We start from the raw sequence: 26,862 nt of genomic DNA on the forward strand, positions 1-26,862 counted from the left end.
ATGACTATGTTGCACACCACTTCTCGAAGGGAACCAACCTCCCCTTCAAAGGAGGGGTCTCCAGGCATTTGTATTTACTTAGATCTTGGAACTGGATAAGAGGCTATGAGTCCTCATTATAATGACTTGAGTTAGATTTTTAACACTAGACCCAGAAAATTTCTGCTTTTATATATTAAGCCACACCTCAGTAGGCTGTCCTAGTGATCAGCAAGCCACTGACATAGGTTAATGCAGGTCAGAACACTATTACCTATTCAACATCTGCCTTATTAATGTGATTTTGAGCATGTTGCTTCTGATGCTTAAGCCCCTTGATCTGGCCTCTAACACCCTGACATCCCATTATTCCCACTGAAATAAGGCTCTATTTCCATTGCAGCATCTCCCACTATCAGTCATATTTGGACTATAAAGACAGTCAGTGTAGAGATGTTTGAAGATGCTTTGGGAGGGGAAGTGTCCTCCATACACTTCCAGGGTGATTGCTAGAGGGGAGCTGAGGTGGATACACATATTAAATCGACTGTACTATTCCCATAGCCCTAAACCTTAAGATTTCACCTTCATCACTAGTAGTTTCCAACTAAGGCAGCAGCTTCAGAAACCCAATGCCCAGTGTCTACAACAAAATGGTAAAATCACGCTCTATGTGGGTGGAACCTAGACATTAATTTTTATTGTTTTAAGCCTTCTTCTGTGACTTCAGTGTACAGCCAAGGTCGAGTGCCACTACACTATGTCAGAAGATTTCTAGCATTTCTTCCTCATTGATTGTAAACCATCATGGAGCCCAAACTTGAGTTAATTAGCCTTTTGGATGTGAGAACCACTCTGTGGGTAACTAAGCCCAATTCACTGCCTTTCAAATCCCAGTTGAGTATACCTGGAATTCAGAAATTCAAAATGTTTATCTTTTCCCTGGTCTGCCAGAATATCGCAGGGTCCTATTCTTTTTCCGCGAGTGCCCTTATCTTAGTGTAAGATACGTGGCTGATTTTTCCATTTAGTTGACTTTGACGACCTTCCAATTACATTCAGTCCTTGGACTTGATTCTCATTCATATCTGCCCTATGGCTACTGGAGATAAGGGACTCGTTTAGGTTTCCATAGAAGCTTTTTGATTTTTCATTCATGGTCTGAATCAGACCTTTAATTTTTTTTTTCATTTCTTTTGCTACAATCTTTGTAATAACCATTGTTGCCATAGTGACTAAGTGCCACAGCCACTTGATCTCCTAACGCCTTCCTTGCATCTGTACTTCATCGTATGCCACCACCAGTGATTATTTGACTAATCACGATGTCACAGCATGCCAGAGATTATCAGTGTCCCATTTCCCCAAGCAAAGAAGCTATCTGTGAACTCTCAAATATGCTAGCTACCCATCCCAAGAACCTATTTTAAGGGTGTTTCCTGGGGCCACTTTTTGTGTCAATTACTGAATCACTCAAGATCCTGACAGGAAACAGGTGGTACAAATGGACCAATTAAGGAGAGTTTAATAAAGGACTACTTATAGAAATATATATTGGAATATGAGAAACCAAAAAGAAATGGTAAAGCATTCTGGGGCTAGCAAAGTCTGGCAAAGTCTGGGAGCTTTTACTGCCCCTCAGCATGAATTCTACTCTCCTTCTATCCTCTGATCTCCTGGCATCTCCCACTGAAAAAACAACCAGGATAAGCCTGCCCAGAGGTCAAGAGATATAGATCATACATCTAATAAAGAATAAACTCCTTTGGACATACAGAAAGAAGGAGAGGATATGGGGTATATTTAGAGGCATTGGAGAAAGTCTAGCAGACATCCAAATTGGATGCCTCATCTGAGCTCCAACATGTTTGTAAAACTCTTATTTACAAATGTCTTCAATTGGATATCTTAAAGACATCTCAGACCCAGGAGGTAGAAACCCACCTGAATCCAGTCTGCTTGCTGTTGAAAAGGAAATCTGCCTGAAAGCAAGAAAGTTAAACGTAATCCTTAACATCATCTTCTCTTTTGCTTTCCAGTCCACCACCAATTTTTGGTGGATTTTAACTTAAATATTTCATGTACTTCTTTACTTCTTTCTATCACGATGACAACACTGTCACTGTTGCAATATTTCCAAACTATGGTTACTTCTTTCTATCATGGGTATAATACACTTACTATTGTTTAAAAATTATTTAGACTTTTATTTTGAAATATAACAGATTCAGAAAATTGCATAATTCCTAAATGTGGAGCTCAATGAATGACAGCAAAGCGGGCACTCATGTAACCACACTTGGTCAAGAAATAGAACATAGTTAAAATACCAGCAGTTCCCCTTGAGTGGTTTCCAACCATTCCCTCCTCCTTTCTTCCCCAAAGGAGACCTGTTATCTTGACCACGAGCACTACAGAATAGTTTAGTTTTCAAACAGACTTCTTTTTTAATAGCTTTCTTCAAATATAATTCATTTATTTAGAATATGTTCATCACCCCTCACAAAAACCCTGTACCCCCTTAATAGTCACTTATCATTTTCCTCAGACTCCTTGCCCCAGAGTCCTAGGCAAACACCAATCTGCCTTTCATCTCTATAGATTTCCTTTTCTGGATATTTCATAGAACAGAATCATATAATATGTGGTCTTTTGCAACTGGCTTCTTTTGCTTGGCATAACATTTTCAAGGTTCATCTGTATCGTAGTATGTATCAGTAGATCACTCCTTCTTACTGCCTAATAATAATTGTATTTTATGGGTATAGTACATTTTATTCATTTATCAGCTGATAGACATTTGAACTATTTCTACTTTTTGGTTATTATGCATAATAATTATGAGCATTTGTGTAAAAGTTTCTTGTGTGTGGTGCAGTTATTATTTAACTTAGATCATATCAAAAGAACGACTTAACAGAGAGTAATAGTAAAATAATGGCACTGCAAAGATGTCCATGCCTTAATCCCCCAAATCAGTGAATATGTTACCTTACATGGCAAAAATGACTTTATAGGTAAGACTGAGGTTAAATATTTCATGGTGGGAAGAATATCCTGGATTATCAAAGTGAAATTAATCTAATCTAATCTAATCTTTCAACTTTATGTGTTTCTCTTGATCTACTCTGTACTTCTCATTTCGTATATCCAAAGGAAGCTGTTAGTTTTCAGATGCATAAACTGTGTTCCCAGACCTCTGAGTGGTTGTTCTGGCTAAATTTGAGGCATCGTAATGTACCAGTTGTACCAAAGGGCTAAAGGAGAGTGAAGTTGGATTATTTGTTACTCTGGCTCCTTCTTTTTCTGGCTATGGGTTTGCAGTGGTGCCATTTTTATTTGCCTTCTCTTAGAGGACCATTTTTTTGAAAAGACTATTCTTTCCCTATTGAATTATTTTGGCACCATTGTGGAAAATCAATTGACCATAAATTTAAGGGTTTATTTTTGGGCTTTCAGCTCAGTTCCATTTATTTATATGTCTATCCTTAGTCAAACACCATATTGTCTTGATTACTGTTGCCTTGAACTACATTTTGGAATTAGGAAATATGAGTCTTCCAACTTTGTTCTTCTTTTCCAAGATTGTTTTGGCTATTCTGGGCTCCTTGCATTTCCGTATGAATTTTAGGATCAGCTTGTCATTTTATGCAAAGATATTGGGTGGAATTGTGTCAAGGAATGCCTTAAATCTTTAGATCAATTTTGGGAGTATTGCCATCTTAATAATTAAGTCTTCTGATCCTTGGTCATGGGCTGTCTTTCCATTTATTTGGGTCTTCTTTAATTTCTTTTGATAACATTTTCTAGTTTTCAAGGTACAGGTCTTTTGCTTCATTTGTTAAATTTATTCCTAACTATTCTATTATTATTATTATCAATTCTACTGCAAATGGATTGTTTTCTTGATTTTATTTTGCATTGTTTATTGTTAATATATAGAAGCATAATTGTTTTTTGCATATTGATCTTGTATTCTACAACCTTGCTATATTCATTTATTACTTCTAAGAGCTTTTTTTGTGTGTGTGGATTCCTTAGGAGTTTTTATATACAAGTACTTGCCATCTGCAAGTAAAGACACTTTTACTTCCTCCTGTCCAATATGGAAGCCTTTTACTTTTTATTTTAATTTTTGATTGTCTTGGTTAGAATCTCCAAAACAACGTTTTATGTCTTGTTCTTGATCTCAAGGACAAAACATTCAGTTATTTTCCATTAATTGTGTTGTTAGTTGTGGGGTTTTTTAACCTTAACCTTTTCTAGGTCATGAAGTTCCCTTCAATTACTACTTTGTTGGTTTAAAAAAAAAATGTCTTGGGGCGCCTGGGTGGCGCAGTCGGTTAAGTGTCCGACTTCAGCCAGGTCACGATCTCGCGGTCCGTGAGTTCGAGCCCCGCGTCAGGCTCTGGGCTGATGGCTCAGAGCCTGGAGCCTGTTTCCGATTCTGTGTCTCCCTCTCTCTCTGCCCCTCCCCCGTTCATACTCTGTCTCTCTCTGTCCCAAAAATAAATAAACGTTGAAAAAAAAAATTAAAGTAAAAAAAAAATGTCTTTTATTACTTTCTGAATTTATTGAGGTAATCATATGGTTTTAATTCTTTACTTTATGAATGACGTGTATTATTTTCATTGTTTTTCGCAATTTTGAATTCTTGGGATAAATCTCACTTGGCCATGATACATAATCTTTTTATCTCATACCATATTTGGTTGGTAGTATTTTGTTGAGAATTTTACATCTATGTTCATAAGGAACATGATTTGTAGTTTTTTTATGATGCCATTTTCTGGTTTTGGTATCAGGTTCACAGGGTGTCATTGTATAACAAATTGGGAAATGTTACCTCTTCTATTTTTTCTGGAACAGTTTATGATGGATTACTGTTAACTCTTTAAACATCTTGTAGAATTCACCAGTGAAACTGAGTCTAGGTTTTTTCTTTACTGAAAGTTTTAAAATTACTAATTCAATGTATTTTCTTGTTATTTAGGTCTATTTAGCTTATCTTTTTTTTTTTTTTGAGGCGTTTTGTTACATTCGTTTCTAGAATTTTCTAGTCTAAATTACTGATTGATTGATTGATTGATGTTTATATTATTTTTGAGAGAGAGAGAGAGAGAGAGAGAGACAGAGCATGAGCAGGAGAGGGAAGAGACAGAGGGAGACACAGAATCTGAAGCAGGATCCAGGATCCAAGCTGTCTTCACAGAGCCTGATTCGGGCTCAAAACCAAACCACAAGATCATGACATGTGCTGAAGTTGGGTGCTTAACCGATTGAGCTACCCAGGCATCCCTTGTCTAAATTATTTAATTTATTAACATATCCTTTTACTCTTAAGCTGTTTATTTATACTTAAGGTAGTTTTCTTGTGGATAACGTATGGTGTATACTTGGGTCTTGCTGTTACATTTGATCTGAAATACTTTTAAATAAGGTGTTTTGACCATTGATTTTTAATGTGATACCTGTTATGTTTGGGTACACATTTATCATCTATCCATTTGTTTCCTTTTTCTCATAAGTGTTCTTTGGGCTTCTTCTTTTTTTTTTTTTCCTAACTTCTTTTGCATTAATTATATATTCTGTTTTATCTTATTTTCAATTTTATCTTATTTTATGACTTTATTAGTTATAAATTTTTATTATTTGTTTTAAGTTTTTAGTACACATCTTTAACTTATTGTTTATAAATAATAAATGATAGTTTATACTTTACCTTCAAGTGATATTATAATTTCACATATGACAAAAGAATCATAAATTGGTGTTTCTCCATTTTTCTTCTATTGGCCTTTGTACTATTGTTATGTATTTTACTTCTACAGATGGTATAAACCCCATAATACATTGTTATTCATCTTGCTTTAAACTGCTAAATATCATTAAAAGGTCTTCAAATCTTAAAAAGAAAATCTTTTTTGCATTCAACCACACAGTTATCATATCTGAGTTTCTCTGGTCCTTTATATAAAGCCATATTTCAATCTGATGGAATTTTCTTTCTGCCTGAAGGACTTTCCTTCACATTTCATATAGTGCAGGTTTCCTGGTTATAAATCCTTTCAGCTTTTGTATGTCTGAGAAACTCTTTATTTTTCTGTTGTAATTCAGAGATATATTTGCTAGACATAGACTTCTAGGTTAAGAATTACTTTTATTTTAGTATTTTAAAAGTTTTCTATCATCTGACTTGTACATTTTCTAGTGAGAAGTCTTTTGTCATTTTCTTATCTTTGTTCTTCTCTAAGTAATGTATCTTTTTGGCTCAAGCTAATTCTAAGGTTCTTGATTTACCACTGCTTCCGAACTACTTAATTATGATGCATCTTGATACAGTTTACTTCATGTTTCTTATGCTCGAGTTCCATTTTATTTTGTAGACTTGAGGATTCATATTTTTCACTCACTTTAGAGAATGTAGACATTTTTTGTGTTCCTCTCTTTATTTCACTCCAGGGATTCTAATTCAATGTGTAGTAGGCTGCTTCAAGTTGTCACTGACCTCATGTTCCTATTTTCAATACTGTTCTTTATGCATTTCATTTTGAACAACTTCTATTACTTTGGCCTTAAATTCACTCATTTTTTCTTCCATAAATTCTAATTTGCTGTTAATCTAAAGCAGCATATTTTTTAAAATCTTGAACGTTTTCGTTTTTATTTCTGGGTCTTCATGTTTCCACTTAACATGCTCCATTTTCTACTGGCTTCTTGAATGTATAAAACACGTTTGTAATAACTGCTTTAATGCTCTTTTTTTGCTAATTTGATTGTTTGTACCATTTGGTGGTCAGTTATGAAATACTAATATTTTCCCTCATCGTAAATTGTATTTTCCTGCTTCTTTGTATATACCTGTTAATTGTTCATTAAATGGCAGATACTACCAAGTTTACCTCTTTGGCTACTGAATATTTTTATATTGTTTTAATACTCATTAATACTCTTTTTTTCCCCTCTAGGATGCATATATGATATGTGGGAACTGGCACTAGTCTGTGTCCTGTGTGAACATCAGGTATTGTTCCCTCTATTTCTTTAAGAATATTCTTTTTTTGGCCTCATCTGCATTTGGACATCTGTACTTGGCTAAAGACTGAGGTGTGATCCTGTGTAGATCTCTGGAATCCTCTGCATGTGCACTGAAGACCCCCACTATGCCCTGAAGACCAGTTATCTTGATATCCCTGGACTCGACATAGTCTCTTCAACTCCGGGGGACTGGCAGTCTCCATTGGTTTCTTCCTCACTGTGCAATGGCCTGGAAGCTTTCTTCAAATAGTAAAGTGGGGCAATAGTAAGGCCAAATTCAGTTTTTACTTTCTCTTAGGGAAGTCCCAAGAATTTAAAACTCATGTTTCACTTGACTTTCCCTAGTGTTTCGCTTGTTTTGGGTAGGAGAGTAAATCTGGGCTCTGTTTGCTGAAAGTGGAAGTCCAATACCACATTATTATTTTTTAAAAGTTTCTTTATTTATTTTGAGAGAAAGAGAGAGAGAGAGAGAGAGAGAGCAAGCAGGGGAGGGTCAGAGAGAGAGGGAGAAAGAGAATCCCAAGCAGGTCTGGGCTTTAATGCAAGCCCTACGCTGGCTCAAACCGTGAGATCATGACTTGAGCTGAAATCAAGTGTCGGATGCTTAACCCACTGTCACATAGGTGTCCCCAATATTACATTATTTTAATTCATTTTCATCTTTACACCAATACCAACTTTTTCTAAATTTAATGCAACTTTAGTAGTGCTAGTTTCTTGACTATATTCTCCTTTTTCAAAATTGATGTCGACTATTTGGAATTCCTTGAATATCCATTTGATTGTTAGAATTTTCTCATCATTTTTACCAAAAAAAAAAAAAAAAAAAAAAAAAGCATTGACAGGAATTGCATGAATTTATAGATCAATTTGCAGATGATTTCCATCCTAACAACATTAGGTTTTCCAGACTATGAAGCCAGTATATCTGTTCACTTACATATTTTCAACTTCTGTCATCAATATTTTGTAGTTTTTACTATAGAAATCTTAGTTGTCTTTCCTTGAATTTTTGGTTAGGTATACTATGTTTTGATGTTATTATAATCACATTTTCATTTGTGTTTTGTTAGAATGTAAAAACAATTGATTTTTAAATATATATTATTGAAGTAGAACTGACATACAATACTATTTTAGTTCCAGGTGTACAATATAGTGATTTGACAATTCTGTACATTACTCAGTGTTCACTATGGTAAGTGTAGTTACCATCTGTCACCACACTATGGTATCAAAATATTCTTGACTATATTCTCTCTGCTGTACCTTTCAGCTCAGTATTTTATAACTGGAAGCTTGTACCTCTTAATCTTCTTTATCTATTTCACCAACCTCCCCACTTTTCCTCTGGCAACCACTAGTTTGTTCTCTGTATTTAAGAGTCTGTTTTTGTTTCTTCATAAAAACTAATATTTTTATATCATCCTTGTGTACTACAACTTGATCAATTTATTTATAAGTTCTAATAGGTTTTTAAAAAATCTTTTGCATTTTCTATATACCCGTTCACGTCATCTGTTAATTATAAGTCTTTTTTTTTATTTCCTTTTTGCTTGCTTATCTATTTAGTTAATTTCTTTATTTCACTAGGTAGGAGCTCAAGTATTGTGTAGAGTAGAGGGGGAGGAATATGGGTTCTCTATATATTCCTGCACTTTGAAAGGAAATATTCAGTATTTCACCATTAATTATGACATTCCCTATAGGCACTTCATAGATACCCTTTATGAGATGAGGTAAATCCCCTTCTATACTTAGTTTGAGAGTTTTTTTTTTTTAATCCTGAACTGATTAATTTTGCCAAATTATTTTTCTGTGTATATTGAGATTATCATATGGTTTTCAAAATTAATAAATTTTGCTTTATGAAGTAGCATTTAATTCATCTTGGCAAAATGTTACATATGTACTAGAAAAGAATGTATTTTATAAATACTTAAAATTCAAATCTTCTGAATACTTGCTGATTGTTTTTTAGCTACTAATACCATCAATTACTGAAAAATGATTATCACGATCTCTATATATGACTGTGGATTTGCTTATTTCTCCCTTTAGCGATATCAGTTTCTGCTTCATGTAATTAGGTGGATACTCCTTTAGAAATATTAAATCATTTGGGAGATTAATATTTTTATTATAATAAAATATACTTCTTTATCTCTGGTGATATTATTACCTGTACTTGAATGTTAATATAACCGTAGGTACTTTCTTATGAGGAGGATGTGATGGTTTTTCATGGTTTCCATTCTTTTACTTTTAGTCTAAGTCCTTATACTCAAAGTGCACCTTTCATAAATCTCATGCAACTATTTGGCTTTTTTTTTTTTTATTGTCATATAAGATTGGCATCTCTGCCTGTTAAAGTATTCTGTTCATTTTTTTTGAAGTTATTAACATACAGTGTTATATTAGTTTCAGGCGTACCATATAATGATTCAGCAATTCTATACTGTTTTGCCAACTTCTAATAGATGTAAATTTTGGCATGATTAGGTTTAATTTTCCCATCTTGCTACTTATTTTCTATTTGTCTCATGTTTTCTTTTTCTTTATTTCTCAAATTTTTAAAATCTTTATTAAAAAATTTTTTTAGTGCTTATTCATTTTTGAGAGATAGAAACAGAGTATGAGTGGGAGAGGGGGTAGAGAGAGACACACACAGAATCTGAAGCAGGCCCAGACTCTGAGCTGTCAGCACAGATCCCGACTTGGGGTGTGAACCCACGAACTGTGAGGTCATGACCTGAGCTAAATTCAGACACTCAACCTACTGAGCCACCTAGGTGCCCCATAATGTTTATTTATTTTTGAGAGAGGGAGAGAGTGAGATGCAGAATCCAAAGTAGGCTCCAGGCTCTGAGCTGTCCACACAAGCCTGAAGCGTGGCTTGAACTCATGAGCCATGAGATCCTGATTTGAGCCAAAGTCAGATGCTTAACTGACTGGGCCACCCAGTTTTCTTTTCTTTCTTTCTTTCTTCCTTTCTTTCTTTCTTTCTTTCTTCTTTCTTAAATTATTTTTTAATGTTTATTTTTGACAGAGAGAGAGAGAGAGAGAGAGAGCTAGAGCATGAGTGGGGAAGGGGCAGAGAGAGAGGGAGATAGTGAATCTGAAACAGGCTCCAGGCTCTGAGCCGTCAGCACAGAGCTCCATGCAGGGCTTGAACTCAGGGACAGAGAAATCGTGACCTGAGCCAAAGTCAGACGCTCAACCGACCTAGCCACCCAGGTGCCCCCACCCAGTTTTCTTTGTATCTTTATTTCTCTCCTTCCCCCACCCCCCCACTTTCATTGGATGGTTAAAAAAAAAAGTTTAGATATACTTTTTATTTTAGAAGAATTTTAGATTTACAGAAAAACTGTCAAGATAGTACAGAGTGCCATATATTTCAAACTCAGTTTCCCCTATTATTAACATCTTGTATTAGTAGGTACATTTGTTAGAATTAATAAACTAATATTGATACATCATTGTTAACTAAAGTTTATCCTCTATTCGCAGTTACTATGTTTTACCTAGGAGTGCCTGGGTGGCTCAGCAGGTTTAGCATCTGACTCTTGATTTTGGCTCAGGTCATGATCTCAGGGTTCAATCCCCATGTGTTGGGCTCAGCAATGACAGTACAGAGCCTGTTTGGGATTTTCTCTTTCTCTCTCTCTCTCTGCCTCTCCCCCGCTTGCTCTCTCTCTCTCTCTCTCTCACTCAAAATAAACAAATAAACTTAAAAAAAAATAAAGTCTGTTTTCTAGTTCAGGTTTGTATCTAGGAAACCATATTACATTTAATAGTCCTGTCTTCTTGGGTTCCTCTTGGCTATGACATTTTCTTAGACTTTCCTTGTCCTTAATGACTTTGACACTTTTAAAGAATATTGATCATTTTATAGAATGCCTCTCAATTGAGATTTGTCTGATATTTTATTCATGGTTAGACTGAAGTTATGGGCTTTAGCAGGAATATCAAAGAGGTGAAGTGCCATTTTCATCATGTCATATATTTTAAAAAATTTGTTTTGAGTAAAGTTGACACACAACTACATTGGTTTCAGGAATACAACATAGTAATTCAACTTCTCACTATGTTATGATATGCTCACCACAAATGTCATATTCGAGAGCACATGATGTTAACCTTGATCACCTGGCTGAGGTAGTTTGTCAGGTGTTGCAGTGTAAAGTTAATCTTTTCCTTATATGTTTCCATAGTATATTCTTTGGAAGGAAGTTGCTATCCAGTATACACTTAAGGAATGGAAAGTTATGCTTCCACTCCTTGAGGGGGCGGTATCTACATAAATTATTTGGAATTCTTCTGCAGACATTTTTGTCTAGTCCCTTTCATTTATTAATGTATTCAGTCATTTATTTATACCTATAAAGACTTATAAACACGTGTTTTTAAAAATTTTTTAAATGTTTTTATTTATTTTTGAAGGAGACAGAGAGACAGAGCATGAGCAGGGGAGGAGCAGAGAGAGAGAGGGAGACACAGAATCCGAAGCAGGCTCCAGGCTCTGAGCTGTCAGCACAGAGCCTGATGTAGGGCTCAAACTCACGGACTGTGAGATCATGAACTGAGCCGAAGTCTGACGCTTAACCAGCTGAGCCACCCAGGGGCCCTGGATATGTATTTTTTACATTATATAATAATCCAATACTATTTTGTTACATTGCTTAATTTTTTGGCCATTGGGAACGTTTTTGGTGTGCTTCTGTGTTCTTTGATATACCCTTAATCACCATGTCATCATGTGTCTTTTTATACAGTGATATTAGTAACCATCATCTGGGTACTAGATGTGCTCATTTCTACTGGGGTGTTGATATTTCTGAGCCTTCTAAAGCAACAAAGCAATGGAATATATGTGTGAATACTAATCCACGTATATACCTATATAAAAAATATTTAGATGGTCTGGGTTGCTCAGTTGGTTAAACTTCCAACTTTGACTCGGCTCAGATCTCACAGTTTGTGGCTTTGAGCCCCACGTCGGGCTCTGTGCCGACGGCTCAGAGCCTGGAGCCTGCTTCAGATTCTGTGTCTCCCTCTCTCTCTGCCCTCCCCCACTCATGATCTGTCTCTGTCTCAAAAATAAATAAATCATTAAAAAAATAAAAAAAAAAAGCATTAAGTCGTGAGGTGCTTCGGTGGCTCAGTGGGTTAAGTGTCTGACTTCCATTCAGGTCACAATCTCATGGTTCGTGGGTTTAAGCCCCACATTGGGCTCTGTGCTGACAGCTCAAAGCCTGGAGCCTGCTTTGGATTCTGTGTCTCTGTCTCTCTCTGCCCCTCCCCACTCATTCTCTGTCTCAAAAATAAATAAACATTAAAGAAATTTTAAAGTTGTTTCTTTTTTTCAAATTTTTTTAACGTTTATTTTTGGGAGACAGAGGCAGAGTGTAAGCAGGGGAGGGGCAAAGAGAGAGGGAGACCCAGAATCTGAAGTAGGCTCCAAGTGCGGGATCATGACCTGGGTTGAAGTCAGATGCTTAACCCAGTGAGCCACCCAGGCGTCCCAACATTAAAAAAATGTTAAAAATGTATATATGGAACAATCTACATCTACATTAAGCTAAACATGAATTTCTACTTATGTCTCTATTTCTAATCCACTACATATGGAACATTCCACCCTCTTTTCCTTGCATATCTGTAAGCACCCACAACAACAATGAGAAAGTGCCTCTCTTCCACCATCTACAGTTAATTATTCGATTCCAATATACATATATAGCAGTATTCTTTCTTAATTCACACCCCTGTGGAAAATAACATTATCCAGTAGAGCACAATGCTAACACACAGTGCTTTTTGCCTTTCGTCTTACGAATGTCATTCATTTTCAAACTTAGGTCAGCAGTTTTTCTATCTTCTGTTTTCAGTGAGATTGTTTCATATATTTGTAATATAATTAGGTTTTTTTGGTTGCATTTTACATTCTATTCTAGAAACACCCAACCTTCTTAACTTTGCATAAACTTTATGTGCTGCAAAATTCTATGAGCTTTAACAAAGTGCATTTTGTCACAGATCCAACATCATAGCTTCCTTTGGTTTCTTTTAGTTTTCCATTTATTTCCTCTATTAGCTCTTTAGCTATCTTGTTTTCATACATTTACATATAAAAATATACATAATATGTATTTATCTTATTTTAATAATATCCCTGTAATCATAATATGCATCATTAACTTAACACTATTTTGCGTTAACATAATGACAATTCCCAGATAATATTACCACCTCACTACAGAACAATTCCATTTACCTCTCATTCTTTGTACTATTGCTGCCATTTATTTTATTTCTTTATGTTATAAACCACATAATATATTATTACTACTACTTTAAATGTCATTGTCTTTTAAGATTTTGCTAAAAGGAAAAATACAGTACTTACATTTCCCCACATATTTACCGTGATTGGCTATCTTTATTCCTTACTCTAGATATTGGTGTCTGTTTTCACTTACTTCAGCCTGAAAACTTCTCTTTAGCTTTAATTGTAGTGTTGGTATATTGAAAGTGAATTCTTGCAACTTACTGTTATCTGAATATTTCTTTAATATGTTGTTTTTTTAAAGTATATTTTCACTGGATATGGAATTCTAAATTGATATTTTTTTATTTTCAACATTTAAAAGATGGTGCTCCATTGATGTCTGGCTCCCCTTCCTATATACATGATGTCTTATTTATCTGGTAGCTGCTTTTAGACTTTTCTCTTTATATTTGTTCTCAAAAGTTTGACTATACTGCACCTAAGTGTGACTTTCTTCTTATTTTCCGTGGTGTTTCCTGTGCTTTATCGGTTTGTAAGTTGAGATTTTTAATGAAATCTTGAAAGTGTTTGGCCATTATTTAAATATTTTTTCTGCCAAATCTTTTATATCTTCTTATTCAAGAATACAGATTACACATGTGTTTACTAATTTAATATATTTCCCTAGGGTTCTAATCCTTTGTTTAGTTTTTTGGGTTTTTCCCCCCAATCTTATATCCTTGTGTGCTTTTATTTGGATAATTGCTACTGATATATCTTTAGGTTCAACAATTGTTTCTACTGCTTTTTTTCTTTCTATCTTTTTTTCTTAAAATAATCTAATAAATTTTTATGTCTTATTCTGTACTTTTCAGTTCAAAATGTCAATTTAATTCTACATTATTTGACATCTCTCTTAGAATCATTCATAGTTTTTCATTTTATACTATAAATTAGTTAGCACTTTTATAACAGTCATTTTAAAATCCTTGATGACTAATTATGCCATCTGAACTATCTGTGAATTTCCTTCTGTTGATTAATTTTGCTCTTGATTATGGGCCATTTTTTTTCTACTTCTTCATATCTTTTCACAAAGCAGCATAACATGTGGTGTGTCTGAAAGAATAATGGATATTAAATTATTGTATCTCTGTCTCTGGGGTGTGCCATCTCATTCTTTAATCAGGCATCTAAGGTGAGGGGCTGCTCTGTCTGAATTTTGTCCGGACTGAATTTTTTTTAACGCACTTAATTTTTTAGAGCAATTTCGAGTTCACAGCAAAATTGAGAGGAAGGTACAGAGATATCCGACATACTTCTTACCCCTCCCCCCCCACACACATAGTTTCTGTGTTATTAACGTCTCCCTAAAAGTGGTGCATTTTTGAAAACTGATGAACCGACACTGACACATCATCATCACCCAAAGTCCATGGTTTACATTATGGTTTCCTCTTAGTGTTGTACATTCTGTGAGATCAGACCAAATGTATGATGACACGGATCCATCTTTATGGTACCATATAGAATATTTTCGCTGCCCTAAAATCCCTCTGTTCTCTGACTATTCCTCCCTCCCTCCACCCCTGAAGCTTGAATTAGGTTGTGCTCACCGCTGGTTTCAAATAGGATCGTAGAGACTGTGCTTTGCCCCTTAGCTTTACTCCCACGTTCAGGGCAGCAGCTGCAGAGGGTGCTAATAATCTTTTGACCTTTTCAGAACTGGAGCTGGCAGTAGTTTGGGGTTTAGTATTGGTTGGTTTTGCTTCCCTTTTGTAGTATTCTTCAGCAAGTCCTGGAATCTGAGGACTGGGAGACTACATACACACTGTTTTCCAGGCTACGGTCATTTCTAGTTCTGTCACCTTTTCTGCCATTTCCTCGTCAATACTTCTGGGGAGGAGATAGTTAAAATGAGGTATTTGTTTTTGCATTTGGAGCTTTTCCAGATAGCAGTCTCTCTTGCCACCCATGCTGTCATTTAAAAGTCATTTAAAAGTCTCCTTGTAAATTCTCTCTCAGGCATGCCTCCTCTCTGTACACCTGCATTCACAACAGACACTTGTCACTATTGTGACAAGGTTGACACCTCTGCACTTGTTTGTCCACCTATGAAGATTTCATTTCTTCTTGGTAGTAATTTACTGTGGCATTTTGCATCAGCTGTGATTCAATAGCTTTATAGAAAAGCCTGCTTTATATTTTATCAGATTTATTCTGTTGTGAACATGGGTGCTATGTTCTTCTTAATACCTTAAGCAGAACTGAAACTCTCCACAATCACTTATTTCTTGGGCTTCTCTAACAACCTACTCATGCGCTTTATCTCATCCACTCTTTACTTTCCTTTTACAAAACGACACATTTGCAACAACACAACCAAAGCCATCTTTAAAAAATGGCATAAGCCTGTTTATGTTTCCCTAGTGGGTCGATGCTTTATTTTTGTATGGGAATCATAAGACACTTCTCTGGAATCCTTCGGGCAAATGCCACTTCATAACAAGGCTTTCTTTGGTTACCAGTTTATCTCCAAAGTAACCAAAGACTGTAGACGTTAGATTTAAAACTGACAGATGAACTTGATTAATCTTCAATTGTTTGAAAATTGTTATATTAGTCAGCTCAGGCTGCCATAAAATAAATAAATAAATCACAGACAGGGTGGCTTTAAACAACACAAATTTATTTTCTAATAGTTCTGGAAGCCAGAAGTCCATGGTTAAAGTGCTGGCAAATTTGATTTCTAGTGAGGGCTTTCTTCTTGCCTTGTAGGTGGTTATCAGTTTGCTGTGTCTTCACATGACCTCTCTTCATGAGCACTGACATAGAGAGAGCTCTGGTGTTCCTTCCTTCTCTTATAAGGGCGCCAGACTTATCACATTGAGGGTCCACCATTATGACCTCATTTATCCTCAATTCCCTTCATAAAGACCTTATCTCCAACTACAGTCACATTAGGTGTTAGGGCTTCAACATATGAATTTTTGGGTGACACAATTCAATAGATAGCAGTTGATTCCAATGTTATATCTAAAATTCAAAATTATGTTTGATTTTTATCCATATATTTTACTTGTTTATCTGTGCATTACTTATGCCTGGTTGTCCAGGTATTTGAAGGCTTAGCCACGCTGTCCTCTGAATCACTACTGTTTAGCCCCAGAAAGAAAGGATCTGAAGTCATTTCTCCAAACTATCATGAAGCAACAGGATAAATACTTAGTGGGTTCCATTACTGAGACTCACTGTGATCCCCACGTAATTAAATGAGGCAGGACAGACTCAATCTTTTGGTACTCTTCAAATGGTAGGGATGAATCAACCTCCCTTCTCTGTGTTGTTGTACATGGAAGCCTACCTAGGATAGAAAGGAGCTCTCTCATCTTTCTCCTTGAATAAATCCTTCCATTTGTTTCCACTGTATCTATTATGGATGGAATGTAGTCTTAAGGTCTACTTTTATTTTACTCGTAGGTAGTACTTATTGGAATAGAGACCCATCATCCATTCTGTCATCAGTGATTTGTCTAAGCCAGTTATAATTCTGTCTCCCTCCTTGATTTTATCCAACAAGAATATCCATGTCACTCAACTCTGGCCTTTGGGATATAAAAAAAAGTCTGCTGCGAGGCTTCATTGAATTAGGTTATCATTCTTAAGAGAATAGAAGAACAGGTACATGGGTTCTTGACTGAATATGAGGTCAGCAACCTTTTTTTTTTTGTCAGTTTAATTATGAAATGAACACTGACAGTAGCAGAGCAAAGTGGTAGAATGAATCTTTTCCCTGATAAATTGTTGAACCACCGAGTTGGTCAATCTTATAGCTCACTCTAGCTCTGGGTCTCCTGTTATGAGTGACATAATAAATTACTGATTTCTGTTACTTGCAGCCAAATATCTCTGAAACAATACACTATCAATGGTGAGTCTGTTATGTATATGGATCAGTTCATTGGGAGGATTAAAAAACCTGCTTCTACCTTTATCTTTAGAAATAAAACCATTATTCCTTCATCAGACTGTATCCTCAATGGCTTTTCCTCTCATTTCCATGTTCTTAATATGGCCTACAAAGTCAACATAACTTTGACCTGTTCCCTATTTTCATATGTGGTAAAGAGTCACATATGCCTTTATTTAACTCCCCCAGTGAACGGAGCTGTGTCCTAGAGTAGTACCTTTTCACAAGCTATTCCTTTTCCTCTCATGGCCCTGCCACCAAATTCATTTAGGTAGTATTCAGTCATTTTTAAATTCTCAACGACAAATTTTCTCTGTGATAACTCCCTGACCAGGCCCGGCTCCCTTACTCTTTGCCCTTATAGCTTCCTGGAGTTTCGCCCTCTTAGCCCTTTCTGAGTTTGTGGCTATAGAATTGTACCATTATTTGGACATTTGTATTTCTTGATAATTATGTTTTAAGCCTCAAAACGTGAAGTCTGCTTTGTTTTTGTCTGTGTCGTAACATATACGCCATACACAGTGTATGTACTAGTTTGCTCTGGCTGTGGAAGCAAAATACCACAGATTGAGTGGTTTAAACAGAAGAAATTTATTTCTCCCAGTTTTGGATGCTAGAAATCCAAGATCAAGGTTTTGGGAGTTTTGCTTTTTTTCTAAGGCATCTTTTCTTGGCTTGTAGATAATTACCTTCTTGCTGTGTGCTTTCATTATCTTTCCTGTGTTGTATACATCCCTGGTCTCTCACTTTCTCTCTCTCTCTCTCTCTCTCTCTCTCTCTCTCTCTTTATCTCTCTCTGTGTGTGTGTCCAAATTTTCTCTTTTTATAAGAATATCAGTCATTAAAAAAAAAAAATACTGGCTATATTATATTAGGGCCCATCCTAAAGGCCTCATTTTAATTTAATCACTCATTTACAGAATTTATCTCCAAATATAGTTGTATCCTGCGGTGTTGAGAGATAGAGATTCAGCAAATAAATTTTGAATGAAACTGTTTAACACATAACAGTACTTAATATAGTGCTTTGTCATAGGAAGTGTTCATCAAATATTTTTTTTGTGGAAAGAATGAATACAGGAGTGGATTTTTCTAAATATAACATAATTAAAGCCAACTACCATGCTCATTTCTTGCCTCTGATTACAGTCCGGTGAGTATGCATCCTTCTATTAGAGAAGAGTCTAGAAAAGGCAAAATAGTTCACTTATTATTTTCCATGAAGTAGAGTGGTGATTCAAAATTTTCATATGATCTTGCCACCTTTCTACCATCCCATGTTTAGATGAAGGCAATTGAAATGAGGTATGTGTTTGACTGGTAAAATACAAACACACTCACACACACACACACACACACACGCACACATTTAAAAAAAAACAAAAGAAATACATTAATTTGCCATTTTACATGGTATTTGTCTAACAAATATATTCACTGTCAAGCCCTATTGAAAAAAAAAAAGTCCCTCATACTATCTAGGGGCAGTTGGATAGTTTTAATGTTCATTTAGCAAGTTTTAATTGACCATCTACCATGAACCAGCTAGTAGCACAGGAACTGGACATAAAAAGTGAATGATTTACAATATTATTTTAAGACATAGTCTAGATGAGGAAGACAGACAAGAGAAAAGTACATCTAAGTTTGTTTTTTTTTTTTTAATGCTGAGAAAATAGAAATTACAGGATATTATGGAAGCACTATAAAGACTACCTGACCCAATCTGGGACATTTCTGTTGTGACTTTTCTTCACTGCAAGTGATAGAAAACCCATTCTGAGCTTGCTATTTTTTTTTCTTTTTTTGAAAAAAAAAAAAAAAGATTTATTTGATTCAGAATCTAAAGAGTCCAGGAGTACAATGCTTTGGAAAGCAGTTGGATTCAGGGCTCAAGGAATGTCATAGTCCCGAATTGCTGTCTCTTGGTTTTGCTCAGTACTGGTCCATGTGGTAGTTTCTCTTCAGGCTCCAGGAGGTGGAATCTTGCAGCAGCAGCCCTACTCTACAGTCTCACTTAAAGTCCAGGGGAAGAGAGGCCCTCTTTTACAACAGCCATCACAAACACCAGAGTACTCTTACTGTATTCGCTCACGTCAGATGTCAATCTCTCAGCTAATCACTATGGCCAGGATCATTTGATGAACTGACCCAGTTAGTATCCAGTCAGCCTATAAGGGCTGAAAATGAAGAGATAGTGAAGCCCAGATGAAAACTGAAAGAATAGGGGCACCTGGGTGGTTCAGTCAGTTAAGCGTCTGACTTCGGCTCAGGTCATGATCTCATGGTTCATGAGTTTGAGCCCCGCATTGGGCTTTGTGCTGACAGCTCAGAGCCTGGAAACTGCTTCAGATTCTGCATCTCCCTCTTTCTCCGCCCCTCCCCTGCTCGCACTCTGTCTTTGTCTCTCAAAAATAAATAAACATTAAAAAAAATTTTTTTAAGAAAAAAAAGAAAATTGCAAGAATGTTCATTCATCCATTCTGCAAGTCTGTATTAAGCACCTGTTATAACCAGGATCCATTCTAGGTGTTAGGGAGACAACAGTGGCCAAAATAGAATCTCTGATCTCATGAAGTTTATATTATATTGGGGCAATGATAAATGAATAGGTGCATAAGTAAATATGCAATACACCAAATAGATATAAATATTATGTTGGGCAAGAGGTTCAGGGCATACAGTGGTGTTGGGCAGAGGATTTGCTACTTATGAGAGTGGCCAGGAATGGTGGCTCTGATAAGGAAATCTGAAGTGAGGATCCATTAATGCATCTATTTAAGTGAGGAAGAACAGTCCAGACAAAAAAAAAATGTTCAAGGCCATGACCTGGAAGCATGTTTGCTATGTTTGAAAAAAGCAAGGAGGCCTGTGGGCCTGGAGCACAGCAAACCATGAAGAGAGAGGGGAGGATATCAGATCTGGTGGAGAAAAAACAAATAGGGTCTTAGAAGCTAAAATAAAGATGTTGGCTTAATGATATGGGACCAGCATATGGGACCAATGATATGGGACTGGGGAAAGGAATGACATGTTTTGGTTTGTGTTTTAAAAGGATAATTCTTGCAATTGTGTGTGTCATAAACTGTAGATGGATAAAGTTGTAGGTGGACCAATTTATAGACTACTAACGTAATCCAGGCAAGAGATCATCTTGACAAATAACACCTTTGCCTACAGTGTTATTGGTCGTGGTGTGGAAAAGTGGTCTGATACAGGATACGTTCTGAAAGCAGAGCTCACGAGGACTTGCTGACAGATAGAAGGTGTGGGAGTAAAAAGGAGGAGTTATGGATGGTTCCAAGTTGTTTTCCCTTGACCAGCTGGAAAAAAAATGGGCTTATATTTTTGCTAAGTAGACAATATTATAGTAAAGACAGGCTTTAGGAAGAAGATCAGAAACCTAGTTTTAGATATGCTAATTTTGAGCTGCTACTAGCAATTAAACAGAAAATATCCAGTAGGTTGTTGGATGTGTTAGTCTAGACTGCAAGGCAGAGTACTGGGTGGGTTCAAAGTTTGTGCATTGTGGCATGTAGGTGTTAGTTAAGCCAGGAGACTGCATAAGATCCCTTAAACAATGAATATATATAGGAAAGAGAAGAAGAATGAGAACTGAGACCTGGAAATTCTGACAGTAAGAAGGCAAGTTGAGAAGAAGAAAAAGGATACTAGAGGGGGAGGCATGAGATGGTTGTTTTTATGGTTATGGAAGTAGTCCAGTAAAGAAGGAAAACTTGATAATTCCATAGACAGGGGACTAATTGATGAAGCAACGTCTTTAAGAAGCAGGAGGCAATGGGGTAGATCCAAGGAGTTGGCTTAGATAAGAATATGGATAGTACATCTGTAATAACATGCTCAAAGGACAAGGTAGGATAAATGAACAGATGCAGATAGGTGGGTGAATGTATGGTTGGGGTCTGGAAGTTTTATCCTTATAGCTTCAGTATTCGTACTGCTGTAGGAAACATAGTAAATGAAAATGAAGATGTGGCAATACAGGCTGAAGGTTGCAGGAGAGACAAAATGTACGAAATTGTTGCTGGGTAGTGGGACAATGACTGGCCCCAGCAAATATACCAGTATCATTGGGTGTTTGTGAGAGCCCTGGTGGGTCATCAATACATCAAACAGCACAGTCGTGTTTTCCTCCAGGCACTTTCTACTAGGAAAATACAAGTACAGAATGGGTAGAAAGTTGGATTTATCCAGCAGTAGGTTTCTCCAAGTACTAAGAATGAGAGAGATTGGTGGGGCAAATTAGGTGCATGCAAATTAATAGTTATAATTTTTGCATGGTCCATGGTCATAATCTGATTCAAGAGGAAAGTGAAGACCAGCTACTTTTGGAAGAAAGAGACATGTATTCTGGAAAGAGTAGTAACAAATGTCTATTGTGAAATTGACTCTTCTGAACTTGGCATGCAATGTTATGTTTGGCTGTAGACTGACACACACATATATCATATCAAATCTGAATATCTCTAAATTATATAAAAATATAATTCCACAATGCTTTAAAACAACTGAGAGTAGTCAAAGTTGAAACATTTGTCCATTTATTTCTTCAAACTCATAGCAGCATAAATAATAAGAATGTGAAAATCACATGCACTTCTGGAGAAACTGATTTTTGAGAATAAGCACGTTATCTTGCAAAGAACTACACTGAATTTGGAGCATATACAATTAAATCTGACTGTAAAGGATGTATGGATTTTTTTCTGGGATGGTAAGGAAAATAACTGATATCCATAGAACATAGTAGAAAGTGACACATGTTATTACGAGGCCCACAGGAAATGATCTGATGTTTCACAGGAATGGGGGTATCAATCACAAAAAGAAAGAGAGAGAGAGAGAGAACGAGAGAGAGAGACAATGCTACAGCTTCATGCTATAAAGTTTAATCATTTTCTGAATAATCTTGTTTCCAACCAATTAAATTTAGATTTGACTAGAGAACCTGGATTATTGTCACAATTGTAATAAATTGTCCACCTCATTATTTTTTGCCAACTTTTTTCTACATTTTCCTCTTGGACTGGAGAGGCTAAAAACCTGAAATTTCCTGACTCATTTTCACCAAGTTTCTGTATGCCCATTAATCCAACACCACTGTGTAAGATTTGAATACAGACCTAAGGTCAAGTGGAGAGAAAAGTGGGTGGCGGGGCGTCCATCTTGCTTGTGTGACTGGTGGAGGTGGCGTGGTTAGGGAACTGGAAGCTGTCACGTCAGTGTCCTGATTTAGCAGCTTCCTTCTCTGGAAGCTCCTGATGTTAGAAGAGGCAGAAACAGGATGTTGTTCTAGATTTGTTGTCAAGTTGGGAGTTGTTCCTCTTATCTATTTTATCTTGCTTCCCAAGAAAGTCATTCAACACCCAGTGATAAATCTCCCTTTGTTCAAACTAGCTTGAATGGATTCTGTCCTCTGCATCAGAAACCCAGAGGAAAAAGAGAAAAAGCCTTTGAGAGCTAGAAACTTGACCTGACCAATGAGTGCCTCACACATCACAATCACCTTGAATCTATGCTAAGCATAAGCATTCCTGGGATACATTGTCTGACTCATGCAAAAGTGATCAAAGAGTCTCTATTTTTAACTAATGCCCATATATGATTCTGATGTGGCCAATCTCTACAGCAGTGAAACTTTGGTGTCCCTTGATTCAGAGAAATTATTCAGAGGTCTTAATGAAACTTAGTATCAAAAATGTGCCTGTGATTTTTCTGTGGTATGGTTTGATTGAATTTGTAGGTGAAAAATAATCTTTTATTGGCAATTCCCAGATCTCTGGCATTATTGTAAGTTTAGTGATATCTCAACTCACTGACCACAGAAGTGCTTATGTACCCACATACTCACATACATAACCCAAACACCATTTTGAGATAGTTATTTTCTTGGATTTAAAAAATCATGATGTAAGGTAGCAGATATCTACATTTGATTTTTCTTTTAAAAACAGAACTGAATGTATGGTACCTCGTGCTTTGTGCCAACAATACAGTTAATGCAAAGAGAGATTTTTGTTTGTTTTTTCATTAAGGAAATTTTATTCTGTCATCAAAAACAATATGTTGAAAAAAATTAATCATATTTCAGTTTTTCTCTTTTGGACATTTAGAATCTTCTTCCCCAAATATTTTCTTTCCAGAGTGGCTTTTTAGGGTAGATTTTTTTTTTTTAATTTAAAAACTTAACTAATCATAATCTTAGATGTCCCTGGAAGTCTAAAAAAAAATACATTCACCATAAAATAATTACTGAACAGATAAAAATTTTCCTTTCTGCCTCCTTGCTCGTATAATTGCTGTAATACTTTTGATCATATTTTTTATTCTTTTCTTTTTTTAACATTTTTTTAACGTTTTTATTTATTTTTGAGACAGAGAGAGACAGAGCATGAAGGGGGGAGGGGCAGAGAAAGAAGGAGACACAGAATTGGAAGCAGGCTCCAGGCTCTGAGCCATCAGCCCAGAGCCTGACGCGGGGCTCGAACTCACCGACCGCAAGATCGTGACCTGAGCTGAAGTCGGACGCTTAACCGACTGCGCCACCCAGGCGCCCCTTTTTTATTCTTTTCTATAATTAATTTTACATAATAAAAATCCCATTTACTGAGCATTAGTTATGTTCTAGGTAATTATCTAAACATATTAAATATATTAAATAATTTAATACACATCAATACAATGGGGATTCTTCTATTACTGTCTCCATTTTATAAGTGGGAAAACTGAGTTTCAGAAGATAAGTAAGGAAATTTTCTAAAAAAGAACCAATTCAGAAGCCTGTGATATCATGTCTCTTCTGTATTGCTATATTTATATAATTATCTTATCAATGTATTTCTTACAACAAGGAACTTGTTAAGTATGTATTATATAATAAGATTTGACCATCTTTTTACTGAAGATAATTTATCTTATCACCTCTGTCTTCTTAGATGCATTCTGCTGCAGAGAAAGTTTCCAACAATTTAGCTTCCTTAATATGCTAGATTACTAAAAACTTCAGATCAAAAGTAAAAGATCAAAATTCTTGAACATTTTGGGGATCTTGACTGGTATTTTCATAGTACATTATACATATACAACCACATCTGAAGTATTTGATTATAACCGTTTCTCTAATTTCTGATGACAATAAACTTTAAAAGTTTGGCTTGGGGGCTCCTGGGTGGCTCAGTCAGTTACACGTGTGACTGGCTCAGGTCATGATTGCAGGTTCGTCATGATCTGTTTGTGAGTCTGAGCTCTGTTGTCAGGGCACAGCCCACTTCAGATCTCTGCCTCCTTCTCCCTCTGCCCTTCCCCACCGTGTGTGTGTGTGTGTGTGTGTGTGTGTGTGTGTGTGTGTGTGTGTATGCGTGCCCACTCTCTCTCAAAAATAAATGAAAACATTAAAAAAAAAAAAAAAAAGAAATAAACGTTCAGCTTGGTAAGTAGAAATTGGTACTTCATTGTGATTGCAATTTATACTGTAATAACCAGTGCAGCTGGTCTTGCCCCCCTTTGAACAATCAAATATTAAATGTCTGCTTACCTGTGAAATTCTCCCATACAAGAGACTCAGCTCTGTACAGCAGAAAGACTATGGGTCAGATGCTGCTGAGTACAGGTTCTGTGATGTTTGACCTGTTACTTAACTTCATTAAACCCACGTTGCAACTGTAACTAGGGGAAAGTTATAATTGGGGGAGGTGTTCTTTTCAAGATTTAAGAGAGTGCTTTGTAAGTCCCATAGTCTGCTACATAAAGAATGCTCTGAAAGCGTAGTTGTCAATATTATTGTTGTTATCGTTATTATTGAATATTTGTTCATAATCTCTTTTTACTGGAGTTTTGCAATTTCAATAATTTGTAAATATAATAGATACCAAATTTTTCTTATGTTAGGTGGAAGTAAAGAGAAAATCTGTGGGATGGTAATTTAAAAAATATGTTTGGGGCACCTGGGTGGCTCAGGCGGTTAAGCATCTGACTTAGGCTCAGGTCATGATCTCATGGTTCGTGGGTTTGAGCCCCACGTCAGGCTCTGTGCTGACAGCTCAGAGCCTGGAGCCTGCTGCAGATTCTGTGTGTGTCTTTCTGTCTCTTCCCTTTCCCTTCTCGTGCTCTGTCTCTGTCTCTCTCAAAAAAAAAAAAAAAAAAATTAAAAAATATATGTTTAGTGATTTTCTAATAAAAACTAACAAAAGCACATTCCAATTATGTTTCAAAATGCAAAGGTGATTAAAAATAAGAATATTTACATATAGTAAAACAGACAAAATTTTATCAGATAAAATTTTTGAAGTTATTGAAACTTAAGGAACAAGATTACTTCTTTTGTACATGTTTTTGGAAAAAATAAAGTTGATATTTGAGATTTTAATAAATTAAAATGCTATATTAGTATCTTTACGGGGAACTTTTAGAGTCAAAATGAATATACAAAAACTTATAAATTTGGTGATCTTATCATTTCATATCAATAGTTTTCCCTGTCATGGGGGAAAAAAAACCCAACAATTTCAAAATTACAATTATTTTCTATTATTATAACAGAATTTCAATGGACAGATTTTCTTTCTTTTTATCTACCCAAGTGTATGAAAACTGTATGCATATAAACACTCTGATTCTATCCTTAGCAAACTTACAATATTCATGAATCTAAAATCACTCTTCTTCATGTTTAGTCCAATAATGCCTCTTGTTCTCTCAAAGAAAGCGTCATATCCCCCAGATGTAAACATTGCTTTAAGAGCCAATGCCATATGTTGACAGATGGCGTCCCATCTGTGGTTCAGTTATTAAAAATAATTTTCTTGGCTATGTTCAATAAATATAAGATATTCTTATCCATTTTTTTTTCCAGAAATGTTTAGTTTTCAACCATAGGTTTAGCAAACCAAACCACAAAGCTCAATCCTATATAATAACTTGAGTAACAAAATAAGCTTTATGTCAGACTAAAACTATATATTTAGGCTAAGATGTTCAGAAGAAAAAATATAGAGAAAGATAAATGCAAACTAATTTCTCTAAGTATTAGACTTTTGATTTGGCTCACTATACTATTAGGGAATTTAAAAAAATTGTCCTCTCTTCTAGGAGTCAAGCAGTGGTGGATGGGGACCATGAAATCCAAACTAGTTGAAATGTTTACGCATTGCTCGAACTCCAAAATGCTGGTCAGTAGTTCTTTTCCGGCTATGTCTTCACACCTTCAAATTAGTCCATTTTTTTCCTCCACGTTTCATTGTCAAACAAGACTTTGTAGAAAAATGTAAGTAATAAACTTCTTTTCATCATAAAACGACAGAGTTTTGTTAGATAACTAAAGGAAGAAGGCAATGTGTGTCTCTCACAGTGTTTAATAGGGTGGGTTCCTTAGACAGAACTTTGATAACTTGTGATCTCAGGAAAAAGAGACAGGTAGGCAAAGCAAATGAGAATCATGTTTGAAGGCTTTAAAAAAATCGGGATCTTGGGTGTGAAAGACTTCAATACCCATATCCATGTTTCTCCTTCCCCTTGGCATCTTGGTGCTGATGACTGAAACTGGATATTCTTTTGTCCTTCCCTTTCTTTCTCTTTCTTATTCTCC

The 26,862-nt window shown here is 35.9% G+C and overlaps 1 long non-coding RNA gene across 2 annotated transcripts in view; it reads left to right on the forward strand.

Moving 5' to 3' along the window:
- LOC123596127 overlaps positions 1 to 26,565 on the forward strand; it is a 76,402-nt gene extending 49,837 nt beyond the window's left edge. For both annotated transcript variants that reach the window (XR_006711547.1, XR_006711548.1), the window contains 2 exons: positions 6,948 to 7,003; positions 26,367 to 26,565. This is a non-coding gene — a long non-coding RNA (uncharacterized LOC123596127). The remainder of the gene's footprint in view (positions 1 to 6,947; positions 7,004 to 26,366) is intronic.
- Positions 26,566 to 26,862: the final 297 nt, after the last annotated feature.

The sequence above is a fragment of the Leopardus geoffroyi genome, chromosome B1 (genome assembly GCF_018350155.1).
Source record: "Leopardus geoffroyi isolate Oge1 chromosome B1, O.geoffroyi_Oge1_pat1.0, whole genome shotgun sequence".
NCBI classification, from domain to species: domain Eukaryota; kingdom Metazoa; phylum Chordata; class Mammalia; order Carnivora; family Felidae; genus Leopardus; species Leopardus geoffroyi.